Here is a 19,256-nt window from a genome sequence, read left to right as displayed (position 1 = left end):
ATTTAAGTTCTACATCTTCTGTACCTCGCCCGTATAAACAGGCAACGTCTCATAGGATTTCCTTAAAACAAGCAATTAACCATCTTGTGCGAAAACAGCATATACATGTTTTCAATGGCCGGCAGCGGGAAATTGATCGCCTTAAGTGAGCGTAAAGACGTATTATGCTCTGTGAAAATAAAAGGAGGCTGGATAACAAGTGGATTGGGCTGAGGGAAGCTGTAAGGGCCAAAGACTCAAGAAAGTCTTGGTGCTTGATTGTAGAATACTCTGATTCAAGGCAGAGGGCACTACCCATACCAATTCCAGAAAAGGACTGGGTGGATTATATCTCCCTATTATATGGAAACAATAGATCTGTTTGTTCCGTGATGACATATGGGGTTAAACCCGCATCCATTGAATTGACTGAATTTGCCTCCTCGACAGCAAAGGAAGTGGTAAGTTATATAAAGAATTCAAGAACCTCTGGCGCACAAGGGCCGGATGGAATCCGGATTGCACTAATTAAAAAGGAACCAGAAGCGTGGGGTGATTTGTTTAGAGCCTCTTTTTAAATATTGCTTTCTTATGAATAAAATCCCCCCCTCTTGGAAGGGGGGCATTATAGTACCCCTGTATGAAAAAGGGCATGAAAATGGTGCCACTAGTTTTAGACAGACTGCCCTCCTGGATGCCTCAGGCAAATTATTTGCTAAAAGCATATTAAGCCATCTTCAAAAATGGGTCTATGATCAGAATATCCTTCCCCCGGAACAAGCTGGTTTTAGAAAGAACCATGGCACCTTGGATAATATAGCGGTTGTTCAGACAATTGTAGAGAAATATGTTTTTGTCCGAGGTATGTTAATATATACAGCTTTTATTGATTTCTTCACAGCATTTGCCAAAGTGGATCGCCAAACGCTGTGGAGAAAACTTGTCCTCCTTGGCATACCATATCATCTCTTGGGTCTGATTATGGAATTGCATACAGACACATGGTGCCGGGTTCTGATGGGAGGTTCGCAGGGGCTATCATGTAAAATTAGAACGCATAATGGGCTCAAACCGGGTTGCCTATTGGCACCACTTTTATTTTCTCTGTATATTCCTGATCTCCCTGGCACTCTGAACTCGATAAAGGGGGTTGCCCCAAAAATTGGTACAATGTCTGTTGGCTTTCTATTATACGCAGACGATGTTGCAATATTCGATCTAACGCCTATTGGCCATGACGTCGACTAGATGCCTTAAGTAAATATGCAGAGGCTCACTTCCTGAAAATCAATATCGCAAAGTAAGATTTTGGTATTTCGTAAGAAGAGGGGCTTAAAATAAGGAGATGTTTAAGATGGATGCTTGGTTACGAAAAACTAGAACTGATTGACTCGTACCTATATTTGGGGAAGGTTTTTTCTAAATCTGCCCGAGATTTAGAGCATATTAAACATTGTGTCAGTAAAGCTGTCTCCCAGGCAAGTGCACTTAACAGATTCTATAAAACTTGCGGGAGACGCCACTTTGGCCATGTTTCATCTGTTTTTAAGATCAAAATCCCTCCCTTGTTAACATATGCTGCCCAGGTGCTGGACATGAACTATTGGCTTTCTTTCGATAAGGCGGAAGGACGAATCTTGCGTCAAATTTGCAATTTAAACTCCTTGGCAGCCCCACATGCAATACGCCTCGAATTTGGATTAGTCTTGTCCTTTACCCTATCCCTGGCTGCAGTTCTTAGGTGGGGTAATTCCCTTTTTTTGGAGGAGGAGGGCACACTTAGGGCTGCCTTGAGAATAGAAATTTATGATAAAGGGACAATTGACATTTTTTAGGTCCTTTGTATGTGCAAAGGATACATTCTGCCTTAGTTTGAATTCCGCTTCTCCTATGTCCAAACCTGTATTGAAACAACTTCTAAAGAAGTTTAGATTTCCTATTAGTTTGGCGACAGATGCGGCCTCCAGCCAGTCCAGATCCAGTAATGAGGCGGTGATAGGGAGTGTTTGGGGAATAAACCACAGCCTTATTTAACTTGGAATATCCCTCATGGGATTAGAAGAATGATACTCCTAATGAGACTTAATTTGCTGCCTCTAAGAGATATTACTGGTATCTGGGATAAAACACCTAGAGAGAAGAGAATTTGTGAATTGTGCCAGTTGCAAATCCAAGATTTTAATCATGTGCTTTTTGTATGCCCAAAGCTGCAAAGCGCCAGGCGATTGTTTTTAAAGTCAGTTTTTATTAAATATAATATCTACTCTGCCCAGGAGGTACGATCTTTGGTTCTGTCCCCTCCGAATGAAATGGTTTGTTTTAAGATATATCAATTTTTAAAAATATTTCTGCCTATTTATCAAGAATTTCTTTTATTGTCTTATGTATTTATAGCACTATTTGCACATTTCTCATTATGTCGATAAAAGAAATTTACTGGTCGGTGATTTGACTGTATTTTGTATTTTAGCACTATTTGCACACTACTCAGTAAGTTTGATATAAGAATTTCCATAGCAATGTGTCAGGAAGAATTTTGTATTGTATGTATAGTTTGTTTCTTTTTTTACCTGATGGTGTGTTTTTGTGGCCCTCCATAGTAGTTCCATAACAAAATAAATAAATACATTTGAAATTGGCAGATACCGAAAGGTATAGATACTTACAATTGGGCCACGCCCAACGCCAACATATCAGGGAAGGGGAAATCTTGACTGAATATTTGCCGCTAGAAGATAGACTATGAATTGACCCCATGGTAACCAATGCCACCCCATTAGATGTGGTTAATGAATATTTTCAACTTGATGTAATTTCCAGGAGCCTGGCCCTTAGGAATTAATAGGACCTATTGGCACTTTAATGTACAAGCACTTTAATGAACAAATCATGTTTGTGTTCATCTGCATGTATTTTGCACTACAATCATTTAGAGTGACGGAACCTTCTTTGATTCTGTTTTTAATTAATGTGATTAGTTAGTTGGCTAACAAGTAATTTCTGCACTGAGCCCTATTCTGCCATTCTGCATTGAACATGGATTATTGCACTACCTGTATTCTGTTGTACCAAGAAGAGATTGGTTGTAATACATGCCTGTAACTAGAAGAACATCTGTGCGGGCTGTGACTCGTAACAAGGACAGCCACAGTCAGAGAATGCGATTTTAATTAAGTTTTTATGTGGATATGTATATTTATTTACTTATTACATTTTAATGTGTCTGCTTTTATGGTTTATTTTTAAACTGAATAAAGAACTTGAAAAGAAAAAAAACAAGGAGACATACAACTATTTCTCATCATTATGCCTCACTTGGGGAAGCGTACAATTTTGACACAATCCCATGTTTACTGACCTTAGTAAATCTGGAATTGCATCAAAATCCCGGGGTTGATACATGGGAATTCCCATGCTCTACCCACGGAATGCCTTCTCAATGCAGAGTAATGAAAGGCAGCGATTTGCGCTGCCTTGCGTTACTTTGGATGTACTAAACCTCATAGAGACACACAAGATGGCTTTGCTTGACTTAGTAAATGCCACTTGAAGCAAGGGCATCTCAAGACCTTAGCAAACCTGCTCCTAAATTTCAACAAGAAATTTGTATAAAGCTGCAAGTTGGACAATAAACTTTCACTACTGGGAACTCATTTAATTATAGCTTTAGGAGAACTCGAACATATGAATTCAGATGGTTTTACTTGGATTGATTCATGGGACAAAAAAGTAAAATGACATTCAATTTTCTATCAACCCCTGCCTTCTCACAAAGGAGCTTTTCTTCTAAGCACTTTGGTTCAAACCCTTCCTACTGTCAAATTTGAACTTTAAAAAAATGCTGCACAAGTTCAAAATGACATTTGCTGCTATTACAGCAATCCTCTGATCGCACCAACTCTGACAGACGTTGAAATTATCATACAGAATAACCGGTAAGAATATAAAAATTCAAGACCAATACAGATTGAGCTTTATAATGCCAAAACTACACAAAAAACTAAAATAATGTTGGTTGCTAATTGGGACAAGAACATCTACCTACAAGCCAGTAGCTGATTTCTCCATTGCGTTTGAAACTTGGGAAACCTACTTAAAATAACACTTACATATTTCAATCTCCTCTCAGGACCCATCCATGGCCTATAAATGTATCAGCATTTGAATCACTGAAGAGGAAACACCATTGATAACACAATGCAGGAATTCCTGAGTTTCAGGTCCCAATGGTATCCTGATTGCAGTAATCAAGCTGAATCCGATACTATGGAGCCGCATAATTAAATCTTTGTTCGACCATGTTCTTTCCATGGTCAGGTACCCCTAACCTGGCAAGGGTCAATAATCCAGCCACTTCATAAAAAAGGTCCCAAAAACACCTCCCAGCCTTTCTGGATGCAGAAGGAAAACTACTTGTGAAACATGTATGGAACCTCCAAGCCAAGTGGGCAACCAATCCCAACCTTTTGTCAGTTTTTCAAGTGGGTTTTGGCCGCCAGTTGCAACAATAGATAATATAATAGCATTAATCGCCCCTCATCGATTAAGCGCTACTTAAACAAGCAATTCCAATGCAATAGGTCTCGCATTTACGCAAGTTTAAGCTATTGGCATTGTAAATGACAATGCCTTTTATTTCTATTTTAAAAACTAAAACAAAAATAAAAAGCTTTGTTATTAGCTCAAACTCGCATAAATGCGAGACCTATTGCATTCCAAATGCTTGTTTAGTTAGCAGCAGACCCACCGCCATTTCTCATATGTGAGGTGGTCCTGCTTTGATCTAAAGGAAACTTTTTTATGTGTGTTGCATGATGTTGAAAAACAGACGCAACATTTCTCAGCATAATGCCTGTAATGGACTCCCGCACATTACCTGTATTAAAAATAAAGGAAATTGTATTTAAAATAATCTATGTTTCAAAAATCATTCAAGTCCATCATGGCGGGAATGTGTGGAGAATAGAGCCGAATCTGTCAGGGCCTCCCCTGAAAGGCTGGGGCCAGAGATCACTTTGCAGAAGCCTTAGAATGTGTTTATATCCACACAATACATATCCTGTGACTTTGCAATGCGTTGTCCAGGCTTATTATTGTTCTTATTGTGCTCCTGTCTCATTGAAGCGGCCTTTATCACACTCAGACGTGTGAGGTGGTTTGGGAGGCGTCCAGATGCAGTGTAACTGGGCAGGTCCACCCTCGGCCGGATTGGTCGGGTCCTCTTTCTGAACACGTGCACAGTTCCTATGCTATCTTGGCCAGCTGCGAGCCTTGGCAAAAACAGCGCTGGTTCTTTAAAGCTACACTTGTTCAATGTATAGTGGAAGGGCAGTCACAGAATGACGCAGTGCATGCAAAGCACTTTCGGTTTTGTATCCAGACATTCTGCTTACAAAGTGCTACTGTTTCGGAGGAGCGGGGTAAGAGAGTACCTCTTTTCCATCGCGATTTTTGTTGTATTTAGTAGTTTCCTTTGAACGATCAAATGAGTAGTACTGATTCTTCTGTTCAAAAAGCGTCATTTGAGACACGCGCCGACACAAAGGAACGGCGCTGTGGACAGCATTAAAGGGTTTCAGAACAAAAACTTGAATGACGGCATGTGAATGAGAAAACAAAGTCAGCTGGAAAATGTAAATGAACATCATTCTTCTACAGAAAGTGATGCTTGCAGAGTATTGGCTTATACTGTAACTTAAAAGCCGTTCAGTAACCCCAAATAACGTTATCATAGTGTATTTATTAATATCTATTGCCGAGGTATTAAGTCACTCCTCCCGTGATATTTATTCAGACCCTAAATACATGTTACAGATTATTTGTCTTCCTGACATTTCATTTTATTGTAGGTTAGTACAAGTATAAATTGAGTTAGCAATATTGAGTTATACTAACAGAAATTTGTGTAGCGGTCTATTGGCATTAGAATGACCTCGTAGCGCTATGCTTTGCGAGGCACCAGCACCGTGCTGCATTTCTTGCAAATGTATGCCCTGTCCAAACCCACGTGAGTGCGCTCACTGACATTGTCATACCCAGAAGCAAGGCTTCCTATTCAAGCCTCCCCTCGAAGCGTTATATTGTTCCATACGTATTGACGACCGCTGACGAATTCAGGTGACCTCTCTCTGTACCCTCTAGACCCACACAGACGATATAGTTTAAAGGGTACTCTTGTTTACCACTTTGTCTCCTTCAAGAGGCACTAACGTCCTTTACTGCGCAGCCATGTATGTGAAGGCTATTCTTATAGCCAAGCATTGATCTCTTGTCTTTATGGGGCCATGTGTTTCTAATTAGAAACACATGGCCCCATAAAGATGAGAAAGTGCTTTGTGACAGCAGCAAGCAGGCGACCCAGTCCGATCGGAGGCGAAAGTGTGTCTACAAAAAACCCTAATTTCCAATGGCAGGCCACCGTTTCGCATAAACGGTGATGCCAGTCAATGGAAATGAGGGCCGGGGCTTCGAGTCCCTTTCTAAAAACCCCTCATCCACAAAATCTCTCGCCGAGCGAGAAACGCTTTGCGCTGCAACGCAAGGCGAGACCTTAAAAGGGGCACTGTATGTTTGGTTTGCCAAAGTAAATTGAAATCATCTATGGAACAATCTTATCTTTAGGCATTGATAATGCTCTGCTATGGCTTGTAATTGTTTTTCACTCTAATGCATGGCTACGGGTAAACTGTCGGGCAACTCTGCACTATCGCCAAACATTCCTGTAGAAAACAGACTTAAACAAGAGTGAGTTCTAGCCCCACTCCTCTTCTCTTTCTATAGCTTAGTTATTCATTCATTCATCCACAAAGAAAAATGTTTTCCTCACAAATTAGGAAGTCATCAGATCAGTCATTTAGCTTATGCCGATAATCCCACTGTTTGCTCACAACTGCCGCTTGGATTTCAGAATCAGCTACAAGTTTAAAACTAATGTAACTGAAAGAGTGAACAAACAGTTGAATCTCACTCAATGAAAAAAAAATACTCAATAATTTTGAAGCTATGTATATACAAGCCTTGAGTTCATTATTCAACCTCCATCCCCTGTCTTTCAAATTACTTCTTCTATCTCAAAAAGTTAACTGTTTCTGTGATTGTGCCACTGAAAGTGAAGACTCTATGGGGAGCATAATTTTCAGTATTTCATAAAGGACTCTCTGCACTTTTCCACTTGTTGTTACCTACGTCAAAACTACACTCAAGGAATAAAATGTACCGCCCATGGAAGACTTGCTGAAACTGTCGTGTCCCAACTGTAAGGGGTCATCAGAAAGGATTTACGAGACTCAATTAGATTGAGGGACCTGGTGGATCTGTCCTTTTAAAAATACTCCGGTTATCTGCAGGAGTCCTACTTCCTACTGAACAGCAACCTTTAGATTCCAACTTGGAAGCCATTATGAAACAGGAATTCTCAAAATGTCACCTTGATTATATTCTGTTGAAATTGTTTGTTTGCTGTGCCAAGATCCTTCATTCACTAAAAGCCTGCAGGTTTTCTAACCACCCACAAACAAATTTAGAGTTTCTTGTGCATCTGCCAGTGTCAGTATGACATTTGTAACAAATATCTTCAGTAAACTATCTCCACGCTCAATAAAAGAAGCAACTGAGATAGGTGTTTTACTTTCCCAACAGTTTTATTGGAAACTTGATGAAGTTGTGGATTTTGCTTACAACAGACTTAAAACAGTCGAAGACTGATAGCAGACATTTTGACTATAGAGCAGTTATGATCTACCAAATCGATCCACACCCCCCTCCCATCCCCAAACAGGGGCGTATTCCAGCCTTCGTTTAAACTGTAATCCATAGAACCTGTGGCCCTATTACATATAGGGTGCACTTTCCCTGTCTGCGCAACGTTGCACCTTTAAACAGGTGCGCCCCATGTGCTACCGTCAGGGTAGCCGTAAACTCATGCTGCCCCGGGGGCAGCGCATTCAAGTGAAATAGGAAATAGCTTTGAGGCAACCGCTCTATGTTCCACTGTGCAGGCAGCAACCCACCTGCACTTTTAAGAGAGGAGAGAGATCACCTAGCAGGCCGGTGCAGTGACTGACTGCACTCGCCTTCGAGGGGGCTTCTGGAGGCCCATAGGTCTGCCTTGACTCCCTTCAGAGGGCTTCCATCAGGGGGTGCATTGACAGTGCGCCACCTTCTTGTGACGCATGGTCAGTGCGCCTCATGACAGCTTTTTTGCCTCAGCGCCCGCATCCATAATACGGCAGGGGTAATGAGATTCCCCCATGCAAATGAAATAATGCCCTCTTCAGATATCGCTGGCAGTAAATTTGCTCCTGCGCTATCTGTATTACAGAAGGGGGCACACACACCTCTATGGCCCCTTCTGTAGTGCTAAAGTGCCCCAGGGGCTGCACAAAGCAGGCCCGGGGTACTTTCTATAATACAGCTCTTTGTGTCCATTTATAGCCTTCATTATTACAGTTTAAATTCATCTATCAAATATTTATTTCACTCTTCAGGCACTTAAATTATCTCATTATTTAGCAAGAAAGAAGTTTTGTAAACTGCCTTTTGTTTAACATGTCTTATTGTAATGAATTTGAAAATTTTTTTACATAATTAAATAATACCTACCATTCATGAGTACTCTAATACAATAATTAGCTAGATTATTTAGGTCACTCTTCTTTAATGTAGAATAGTGTAGAGTTCCTTCCCATGTACCAGTGCTAAACAAATTTCTGCCAATACTAAATAGGGCAATCTTAGACCAAATATTTAGCACTTTCTTGTTGGTTCTGCATTTCAGAGAAATGTGTTTAATAATCATCTGAGTGGTATCAATAGGTTGGTCGTCATGAGCCAATGAAATCTCCAAAGTTACATTTCAATAGGTATTAAGGAACAAGACCCACAGTTGTGGCTTGGACAGACCGTGTAGTAAACAAGTACAAATAGTGCAGATCAGGACATAAAGTCCACATCAAAGGATCCCCTAGATTGCCATATTCTTCAATGAGTCCGTCCCAACCTTTTATCAATTATGGTTAGACGATACTCGCTGTGAGAATATATGGGTGGACTGGCTTAGTAGGGTGTTTGTTCTCCCAGTCATTTTCTCTGATTGAATACGCAACCTTATTTGTTCCTCTGCAGCTTGGATACATTTCTTCCATCTCTATGGAAGCAGAAATATATAGACATGGATGATAGTCTGTCATCCATTTCAGTTATCAAGGGACACATTTACTTTTCCCCATAAAGTGGTGATTCCCAAGATAATGGTGTGGATCAGGATGAATGGATCTCTGGTCACAACAGTTTTTCCCTTTCTAAAGCATGATGCCTTACCCTTTCCGAGCCAGATATCAAACTCTTATGGATGTCTTACTCCTCCTACTCTTTTCTTCCCTGCTGTGCTAGTGGCAGCAGATTAATGGTCAATCCTAACATCAACCAATCAAGGATTTGTAAAGCGCAGCAAATCAGCCATGAGGGTTCTCAAGGCGCTGGAGTTGCTGGTAGCTTTGTGTAACCTGTTTATTCGAACAGCCAGGTCTTGAGTCCTTTCCTGACTTGCTGGAGTGATAGGGTGGTCCTGAGGGGAAGGTCATTCATTATTAGTGGGAGAGGTGTGGCGCAGAGGCCAGAGCATCAGACTCCGGAGCGCGGACTCATGGTTCTATCCCAACGCCAGGACAGCACAGCATCATGTGACTCTGAGCAATAGCTCACTTAATCTTCTACATGGCCCCCAGTGCCTTGAACCTTAAGGGATGATTTGTTTGCACTTTACAAATATGGATTATTATTATTACCACATTTATTATTATTCCAAGCTACGGCCGCCAGGTGTGAGAAGGAGCGTTCTCCGCTGTTGCTTCGTCGGACCCGAGGGGTGTCTGCGAGGAAAAGGGAGGCCGATCGTAGGTGTCTGGTTGGTTCGTGGAAAGTCAAGAGTTTGTTGATGTTGCCGCTGGTCCTTCGTTGTGCAGAGCTTTGTATGCACGGGTCAACATCTTGAACTGTATCTTTCGGATTGGTAGCCATATAGTTTCTTGAGGTGAGGTATGATGTGGTTTATATTGGGAGGTCGAGGATGAGTCTGGCCACTGAGTTTTGTATTGTCTGTAGTCTCTTCAGGAGGCGTGTGGTGATTCCTGCGTAAAGTGTGTTCCCGTAGTCCAGCCTGCTGGTGATGAGGGCATGCGTGACCTTCTGCTGTTGACTGGGAGCCAACTAAAGATCTTGCGGAGCATGTGTAGGGTGTGGAAGCAGGCAAATGAGATTGTGTTTACCTGTTTCTTCATGGAAAGCTTGCTGTCCAAGATTATGTCGAGGTTGCGGGTGTGGTCTATTAGGGCAGGTGATTGGCTGAGTTCAGCAGGCCACCGTGTGTCGTTCCATGGAGAAGTGTTGTTCCCAGAGATGAGGATTTCCGTCTTGTCTGTGTTGAGCTTGAACAGTTATCCTTCATCCAGTCGGTGACGTTCATCATACATCTGTGGAAATTAGTTCTGGCGGTGGAGGGGTCTTCTAATAGTAGGATACTGAGCTGGGTGTCGTCAGCGTAGGAGATGATGTTGAGTCCGTGTGTGCTGACGGTGATGGCCGGGGGTTCATATATGTGTTGAAGAGGGTGGGGTTGAGGGATGAGCCTTGGGGGGTGCCACAGATGATCTTCTTTGGATCCGAGGTGAACAGTGGGAGACTGATTCTCCGGGTGCTTTGGTGAGTTATGAGATGATTCATTTGAAGGCGTCACCCTGGATTTCAATGTGGTGAATTGTTTGTTCAGAATGTGATGGAAGATGGTGTCAAAGGTGGCTGACATGTCCAGGAGGATGGTGGCTGACATGTCCAGGAGGGTGAGGGCTGCCATTTTGCTGTGGTCCAGGAGGGCCCTGATGTCATTAGAGGCTGCAATCCCGGCTATCTTGGTGCTGTGGTTGGCTTGGAATCCGGATTGAGAGGGGTCAAGGAGGTGGTTGCATCCCAGGGGTTTGGAGAGTTGTTGGTTGATTGCCTTCTTGAGAACTCTCACTGTTAAGAGGAGCAGGAAAATGGGCTGGTAGTTCTTTGGTTCTGCTAAGTCTGCAGATCGTTTCTTCACGAGGGGCCTTTTTTCAGTGTGTTTCCATTCCTCAGGAAAAAAGGCTGCGGTGATGGAGGTGTTCAGAACTTTCTTGAGCTTGTTGCCAATTATCTTGCTCCCGAGGTTGAAGACGTGGTGGGGACAGGGGTCAGTGGGTGCATCAGAGTGCACAGAGTTCACAATGGAGATTGTAGCGTGAGTTGTGAGAGGGTCCCAGTGGCTTATCAGGTGTTTAGGGTTTGTGTTTGTGGGTTTGAGCAGGCTAATGTTGTCGGCGAAGGTTGGGGTTTGAAGTTTTCGTAGATGGCACAGTTCTTGTGGAAGACGTCCACCAGGAAGTCACACAGTTCTTGAGAGGGAGGTTATGCTGTTTCCAGCAGCTGCAGAATTAGAGAATTCCTTCACAATGGCAAACAGCTCCTTACTGCAATTTGTCCTGGCTTATATGTGGTCTGCTAGGGCATTCTTCTTTGTTTCTTTCAGGAGGTGGTGGTACTGGTTGAGTGCTGCTTAGAAGGTGGTATGGTCTCCTGTCTCTTTGTTGGAGCCCCACTTCCTCTCTAGTTGCCGGCAGTAACTCTTTGTGTATTTAAACTATGTGGTGAATCAGCCGGCTATTATAGGAGGTACTTTGGATTTGGCTGGCTTTGCGAGGGTGATTGTGTTGGCGCATTCAGTGATCCACTGGGAGAAGTTCTTTGCAGCCTGTTCTGGGTTGGATGTTATGTCTTGGAGGTGGGAGTTGAGAGCCTTGTTCTACTGGTCTTCTGATATCTTTTTCCAGTTTCTGAGCATGGAACTGGGAGGGTGAGGTGCAAGTATTGGTAGGTCCTGAAATTGTAAAATGGACGCTGTAATGGTAGGTCCAGGTGAGCTGAGAGGTATGGTTGTCCTTTATCGCTGGACTTGAAAATGGGGGGTGAGCGTGTGTCCTGCGATGTGGGTAGGGTCTGTGACAAGTTGCTTGAGGCCAATGCTTCTCATACTTTCCAGGAAATCGGTTGTGTCGGTGTCGTTGAGGTGGAAGTTAAGATTTCCTACGAAGATGTAGTGCTCGGAGTTGATGGTGATCAAGGTGATGAGGTCAGGGATGGTTCTGTAGAAGCTGGGGCATGGTCCTGGTGGTCTGTAGGCGAGGTTACCTCTGATTGTGCTTTTTCCGTCTGTGTGGAGTTGGAAGTTGAGATGTTCCATTACCAAGCTTGATTCATCTGAGGAGGTCGTACAGCGGATGGTGTTCTTGTAGATGATGGCAATCCACCTCCGTGTTTGTTACCTCGGTCACGATATGTTATTATGTAGCCTTTGAGGGTGGCGATGGTGCTTTCCAGTGTGGGGGTGGGGTTCAGTCAGGTCTTTGTGAGGAAGGTGACGTCTGGGGTGAGGGATGAACTTGTATCTGAGATTTCCATGGCTTGTTTGTAGAGTGATCGTGCATTGAGTGGATGTACTAGAGTTGTATTGTGGGTGTCTAGGTCAGCGAGGTGGATGCAGTCATTTTGCAGTGTCTCCGGTGTTGTTAGTTGCTCTGGTGTTTAGGGAGAAGAGAAGAGGCACATGTGAGTAGCAGTGAGATAACTTTTTATGGCTGTGTAGACCAGGGTTAAGAACTATTATTATGTAACTGCATGGGCATCTTCAACAATATGCAAAAAGATTTGCAATTGGGTCTTTTCAGATTTGGTGGCAACAATCAGATTGTTAGGACCCCTGAGAAGGGGCTCTTGCAGACTAAGGCTTATGCCTTCCAATCCCACCCCCAGTTCACTTATTTTCTCTGATCATTCAATCTACTTCTGGTCTTTAACACTTTTTAATTATTTTGCAATAAACCATTGTCATAGGTTTTGCTACATAAAAATAACCTTCCTGGTTGTAGTAGGAACATTCACATGAAGGTTAGAGAAGCTTGGGGCCACTATTTCTGCTTCCTACCTAAGGTTCAACCTTCCTCCCAATGTTCACATGATATTAGGCTGGGATTCTCTCTTCCTTAACCTTGACATAGAAGGAATCTTTTCTCCTTGATGTAGGGAAGCAGAATCAAAGCCCAACTAGAGAGGACTTAATTATATAGATGGTCAGATCATCTGCTCAGTAAACAGGCTTCAACTTATCAGTGGCTTCCTTGAGCTGGTGGACAAGCCGATAATTATACTGTCCTATGAAGATGGTGACAGCCCTTTGCCAGATGGCCACTTGAAGAGCTGTGACCAGCTTTGTAGGCCAGTATAATTGCAGGCTGGCTTTTAGGGGTCAAGGTGAACCTGATGATGAACATTGCCACTGTTGGTTGAGGAAAAAGTATTATTTTTACTCTTTCCCGCCTCCTAATGAGGTGTTGTATAGGCGTGGCACGTACAAACAACCCTCCTTTAGTTTGTCTATTCAAGCAGAGGAATACCTTTATGTTTATTGTGTAAATCGTAGGGAGTGTGTATCCCTCCATCCTTTGATATGCAAATGGATCTCCCCACTCTTCCAGATTCTGAAGGTCCCCTTCACCTCCCTTACCAAAGTTTTGAGAAGTTCCCTGACTCTCCAGAGTTCGAGCCCACCATGATAACTTTTATGAAAAAGTGGGCCAAGGACTAAAAGAAGGGCCTTGATAGGGCCCTTGTTATAAACTCACGGGCATCTCTGAATCTCTTCCGTCCATAAGTGGTTCAGAAATGTCCAGCCGGATCTTCATCCTAGAGCTGGCCTTTCAGGCCAAGATATCCTGGTTGCACGGTCTTTCAGTTGGGGAACGCCAACGTGGCCATATCCACCAAGTAATGGTGCTCCATTCTCAGCCACATCGACTCCAAGTTAAATGAGTTGGCCTCCTCAGAGGAAGGGTAGGTGGCTCATGGTCTCCTCTTCGGTGGTTCCTTTGTTAAGGATTTTGCAAAGTTTGCCTCAACATTCATTCCCCTAGACAATGGTCAGCTCTCCTTGAAAAGTCTTTCGCAGTACTCTTTTTGGAAGGGCCAGACGATTTAGGGACCAAATGTCAGGCCGTGGTTACTATCACGGTACCCAACGAGACTTCTCCTACCATAGTCGTGGCTATTGGCAAGACCAGTCCTCGGGCAATACCTTTTACCCCCACCGATCACGTGGGAGATGCCAGTGCTTGCTCAAGGGGACAACAGAGGTCAGCAAGGAGCCTCCTAAGATCCCTGCTACGGAGGTGAGAATTATTCCTCTTTCAGAGATAGTTTTGGGAGTCAGAACAAACTTATTCTTAAACAAATGGCAATGTCTGACCGAAAACCATTGGGTGCTTGAGTATGTCCAGGTTTACGAACTAGAGTTTTACAGAACCCCCTCTCAACCTCTCCTCAGGAGCTATGTTTTTCCCCACAAGAGCAAGAAATCATCTCGACAGAGATACAAATGATTTTACAAAAAGACGCCATCTGCCTTTCTTCCCCTCAGCTTAGGGATTTCGTCAGTACCATTTTATTGGTTGACAAGAGAGGGGCGGTTCTCACTTAGGTGCCAATTACGATCCGGTAAAAAAAATTCCCGTACGACTCGTATCCGGTCTTTTTACCGTACGAATCGTACAAGTGCCGTACAAACTGGCAATCACGATTCGCATGGTAAAAAGTCCATACGAACCACCTTGGGAATTATTCCCCACACGTCCTCGGGTCGGAAAATGTGTCCGACACGTCCTCGGACGATTTACCGTACAAACGTGAAAAGCAAAGTCCGACCGGGGAATCACGATCCGTCCCGGGCGTCCGAATGTACAACCGTATGGTTAAAAGACCGTCCGCACCGAACTCCAATAGCAACCATGGAGACGTCCAAACAGGTGCCCGGTACGCGCCGTCCCCCCCCCCCCAGCCCCCGCATGTACGCGCCGTACCCCCCCCCCCAGCCCCCGCATGTACGCGCCATACCCCCGTATATGTACACCCGAGTACGTGTCGAACCCCCCCGTGTATGTACACCCGAGTACGTGTCGAACCCCCCGTGTATGTACACCCGAGTACGTGTCGAACCCCCCGTGTATGTACACCCGAGTACGTGTCGAACCCCCCGTGTATGTACACCCGAGTACGTGTCGAACCCCCCCGTGTATGTACACCCGTGTACGTTCGAGTCGTACCCCCACCCGTGTATGTACGGTGCGTACCCCCAGCGCGTACCCCTCCTAACGCATGGAGTATTTGGGATTCGAGATAGATTTGGCGTTGTTCCAATTGATTCTTCCTGTCCAAAAAAATCCAGAATATCAAAAAGGAGTCGAGGGTCTCTTGGCTTCTTCCACCCAGGCCGATTTCCGTGGACCCCTCCTTTACAGGGCTGTGCAGAGACTCAAAATGTAATACCTGCAGAAAGGCCTATCTTATTCGGATCGTGTTCGTCAGAGGAGGCCAAGATGGAGATGCCATGGTGCCTCAACCACATGGATGCTTAACAATTTTTGGCAGCTCCCCTGACATCATTCTGGAATCAGATCCCCGCAGATATTGCTGGTGAGCCACATGTGTGTTTACCTTTCCACAGGAGGTCCGTGGTCGGAGACCGAGCTTCAGCTCCATATAAACTACCTGGAAATCCTTGAAGGTTTCTTTGCAATCAAGTGCATTTCCCCCTTGTTGAATATAGCTAACCATGGACAATATCTCAGTAGTCGTTATGTCACCAAGCTGGGCGGTATGGGGTCTTGAATGCATTGCAGAGATTGCCAAAGACTTTTGGCACCTCTGCGTACAACATTGGATCTTGGTCTTAGTAGAATACCTGCCTGTGGAGAAGAACTCAGTGGTGGATTGGCACTCCCACTTCCTCAGAGAATTCGGCGATTGGAGACTTCATCCAAAAGATCAACTTCTGTCTCAATCTCAGGTTGGGACCATGTTCAGTGGACCGGTTTGCCTCCTGCCTCAGTCAACAGATTGCTCTCATTTTCAGTTGGCACCCTGAAGGAAGTTACCCGTTTAGGGTCACCCGTTCACTAATGACCACCTCTCAGCCTTCAAATGAAGAGTCGGCCAAACAGTAGAGAATACAACCCAATAACTGTTTATTCACAAACACTCAGAGAGGAGCCCAGTCTGCCCAGTCACTAGGAGTGCTGCAGAGGGACTGAAATTGACAAGCATAAAGATACATTATATACGTTTCTTAACTGGCCTAAAAAATGCCCATAATGGAATTTTCCAGGCAGGTGCTGCTAAGCAATGGAAAACAAGGAAAAAAACACACTCAGCACTCGTATCTTACACAAAGTTGCAAAGTCCAAGGTTGATCCAGTCGGGCCCGTCACCAGACAAGTAGGAGATGGCCTCTATCTAGAAAGAAAGGTATGGTCTATTCATTAGTGAAGCAAAACCTAACATTGCAGAAACAAAACATAACAGAGGCCTTTTCTAAGAGAAATAGCAAAAGATTAGTTTTGAACATGATTTAAAATGGCGCCTGAACAGAAAATGGTGCCGCGAATGCTAACTTTACAAAGGTAATGCACAAACACGAATATTTCTATTCTAACAACCCTTATCCAGAGGTGACTGGAACAGATGCTTTCCTACAGGACTGGTCTCTCAATCTTGGGTATGCATTTCCCGTTTTCAGCATGATCCCAGAGTTCTGTCTCACGTGCGTCGTCAGAAAATAGTGATCATTCTGGTGACTCATCTCTATAGAGCTCAGCTGTAGTTTCCTTATTGCTCTGGAATTGTCTTGCGAACTTCTTCATTTGATTTAGTTTCACCAGAACCTGTTGCTGGACCCAGTGGGGCATCCCCATCCATTGATTATCTCGGAGCAGCTCCGGTTGGTTGCCTGGATAGTTTCAAGGGTCGATGGCAGATTCCAGGCATTTCTCACAGGATTCCTTTTATATCAATCAGGTATGGGCTTCAGGTACCCACAAGCAATTTGCTTCAGCATGGTGACGATGGGTTCATTGGTGTTGACAAATGGAATACTGATCCTATTGGGACATATATCAGCCTGGAGATTAATTATCCTTTCAAGCCTGTGGCAGCTGCTAGTTTGGCAAAGTGGATGCGTTGGCTTTTATCTGAGGCTGGTATCGGCGTTTCCATTTTTGGTGCACACTAAGTGCGAGGAGCTATGGCCTCTAAGTCCATCTCACTAGGGTCACGTTTAAAAGGTATTCTGAAAGCAGTGGATTGATCCTCTGGGTCCACCTTTAAGTCTTTTCATTATAAAACAATTGTTGATTTTGCATCCGTGGTGGTGGCACAGCTTTAAACAAGGTTAATCGAAGCCTCCGGTCATGACATAGAATAACAAATTCTAGGTTACATGATAGGATTTTCAGTTCTTTTAAGGACATGGAGGTGAGGATTATCCCAGCCAGATTTGTCATCTTTTATTCGTATACGTCAGGTATAAGTACATTTATAATGTTATTCTACTATTCTTTTATGATTCAATTTGGGTTTCCTGCACTCTCCGTGATACGTTATACTTATAAGATACGTTGGTATGGATTTTATGGCTTCCTGTCCTGATTTCACAGGAAACTATTATAAACACACTTGTAGTGGACTAACTGCCACAAGGCGCATCTAGCATTAAGATCAATGGGGTCACCCTGTATCCCCTGGAACCTGGGTTAATAATTATAAAGCTACAAGTGGTTCCGTTGGGTAAGTACCACGGAGTACTGGTTCAGAACCTGATTATTTCTTTCACAATCAATAGTTATTTTGTACTAGACTTTTATAAATGTACCACACCTATGTAAGTTAGCAAAAATATGTATTCATTAAATTATTTGTTTTATTTCTCTATCTCTAGGGTTTGTCATAAAGTAATACTTCAGTCTGATCTTTCTAAGAAAACATTGTAATTCAACCTTGGTGTTAAATGAATCTCGAGGAGTCGTGAGGATGGATTAATTATAATCCCTTACTGAGGATGCTTTTTTATGACTTGACCTTGAGTTGGTGATAGACACTCGAGAATACAGGTAAGGAGACTCTTGACTGTTGTTGGGATGCGGATAGCGGAAGAATGTAGTTTTGCACCACTGAGCGCTTAGTTAATTCATATTATGTCCATGTTGCCTCCAGTATTTAAGGAGGTTTGGGCAGCAAGCACTGATGGACTTTGGCATCAATACCTGACGATCTCTAAGGACTGAATACTACTAACATGTTGAACCCACTACCCCCTGGAGGCCGACGAGCACATCCAGAGGGGTGAGTTTCTAAGACTACATTGAGGTGTCATCTTTGGGAGTCCATGTGTAGACTTGTTTTATTAAAGGGAGAGTACACTTAGTCTTTCCCTCTCATTACAGGTACACAGCTAAAGTTTGAAAAGCTGGTTAATTGGTAAGTACATGTAACGGATGCAGCAACTGCATAGAGTAGTAGCTATTCACATGTCGTCATGTAGGAAGTAACTGGCAATCTCATCATTTTGCAGATGATGCTTGAATTAGAACTCCTTCCGTGCTCAGAGGAGTTAATAGATTTAATCTTGTGAATTCCCAACCACCTAGGGTGAGTACCCCAAGAGTATGGCGGTTCACACATTGTACATTTTTTATTCCACACCATACTAATAGGAATTTCGTTTTCCTTTTAATAGGCTGGCGCACTTCCTTCTTTTGTCCTGAAGAAGACCCTACTTGATGTATCTACAAACACATATATACAGGGTTGAAACGTCGACGTACAACCATCTAATGTCCTGGCTCACTATATCAATTATTTTAAAAAATAGAACTAGCTAAAGTGAAAGACCTGAAAAGGATGGAGAATTTATGTTATTGTCTTGTTTATTGTTTGAATTTGAAAGGTCATCTATTTGCACTATATGTCACCACAGTCACCCATTGAATTTTCTGTGTATTTGTTATTGTGTTTTATTTGTCAGACAGCCCCCATTGGTATTATCTTTTTGTATAAAATCGTATACACAATTAGCGAGATAAATAGAGAAACAAAACAAATAATTTAATAAATATATATATTTTTGATAAAAACGTACATAGGTGTAGTACATTTATAAAAGTCTAGTACAAAATCACTATGGATTGTGAAAGAAATAATCAGGTTCTGAACCAGTACCCCGTGGTACTTACCCAATGGATCCACTTGTGCTTTATAACAAGACGCATCTAGAGCAGATATTTTAGTCCTGGGTGAAGACTGCCTCGCTCCTCGTTGCGAGTGTGAAAGACTCCCTTGGAGGTGTTGCAGTTTTCTGCCTCTCTGGTTGAGAGTGTTGG

General features: G+C 43.2%; 1 long non-coding RNA gene across 1 annotated transcript; it reads left to right on the top strand.

Annotated features, from left to right (window-relative positions):
* Positions 1 to 17,819: 17,819 nt before the first annotated feature.
* LOC146834990 (uncharacterized) lies at positions 17,820 to 18,904 on the top strand. The gene is made up of 5 exons (XR_014960360.1): positions 17,820 to 17,987; positions 18,091 to 18,219; positions 18,321 to 18,354; positions 18,449 to 18,525; positions 18,614 to 18,904. It is a non-coding gene; the product is annotated as an uncharacterized LOC146834990 (long non-coding RNA).
* The last annotated feature ends 352 nt before the right edge of the window (positions 18,905 to 19,256 follow it).

The sequence above is a fragment of the Triturus cristatus genome, chromosome 4_2, assembly GCF_964204655.1.
Source record: "Triturus cristatus chromosome 4_2, aTriCri1.1, whole genome shotgun sequence".
NCBI classification, from domain to species: domain Eukaryota; kingdom Metazoa; phylum Chordata; class Amphibia; order Caudata; family Salamandridae; genus Triturus; species Triturus cristatus.
The sequence above is the reverse complement of the archived record's forward strand: the minus strand, read 5'-3'. Positions and strand labels throughout refer to the sequence as shown.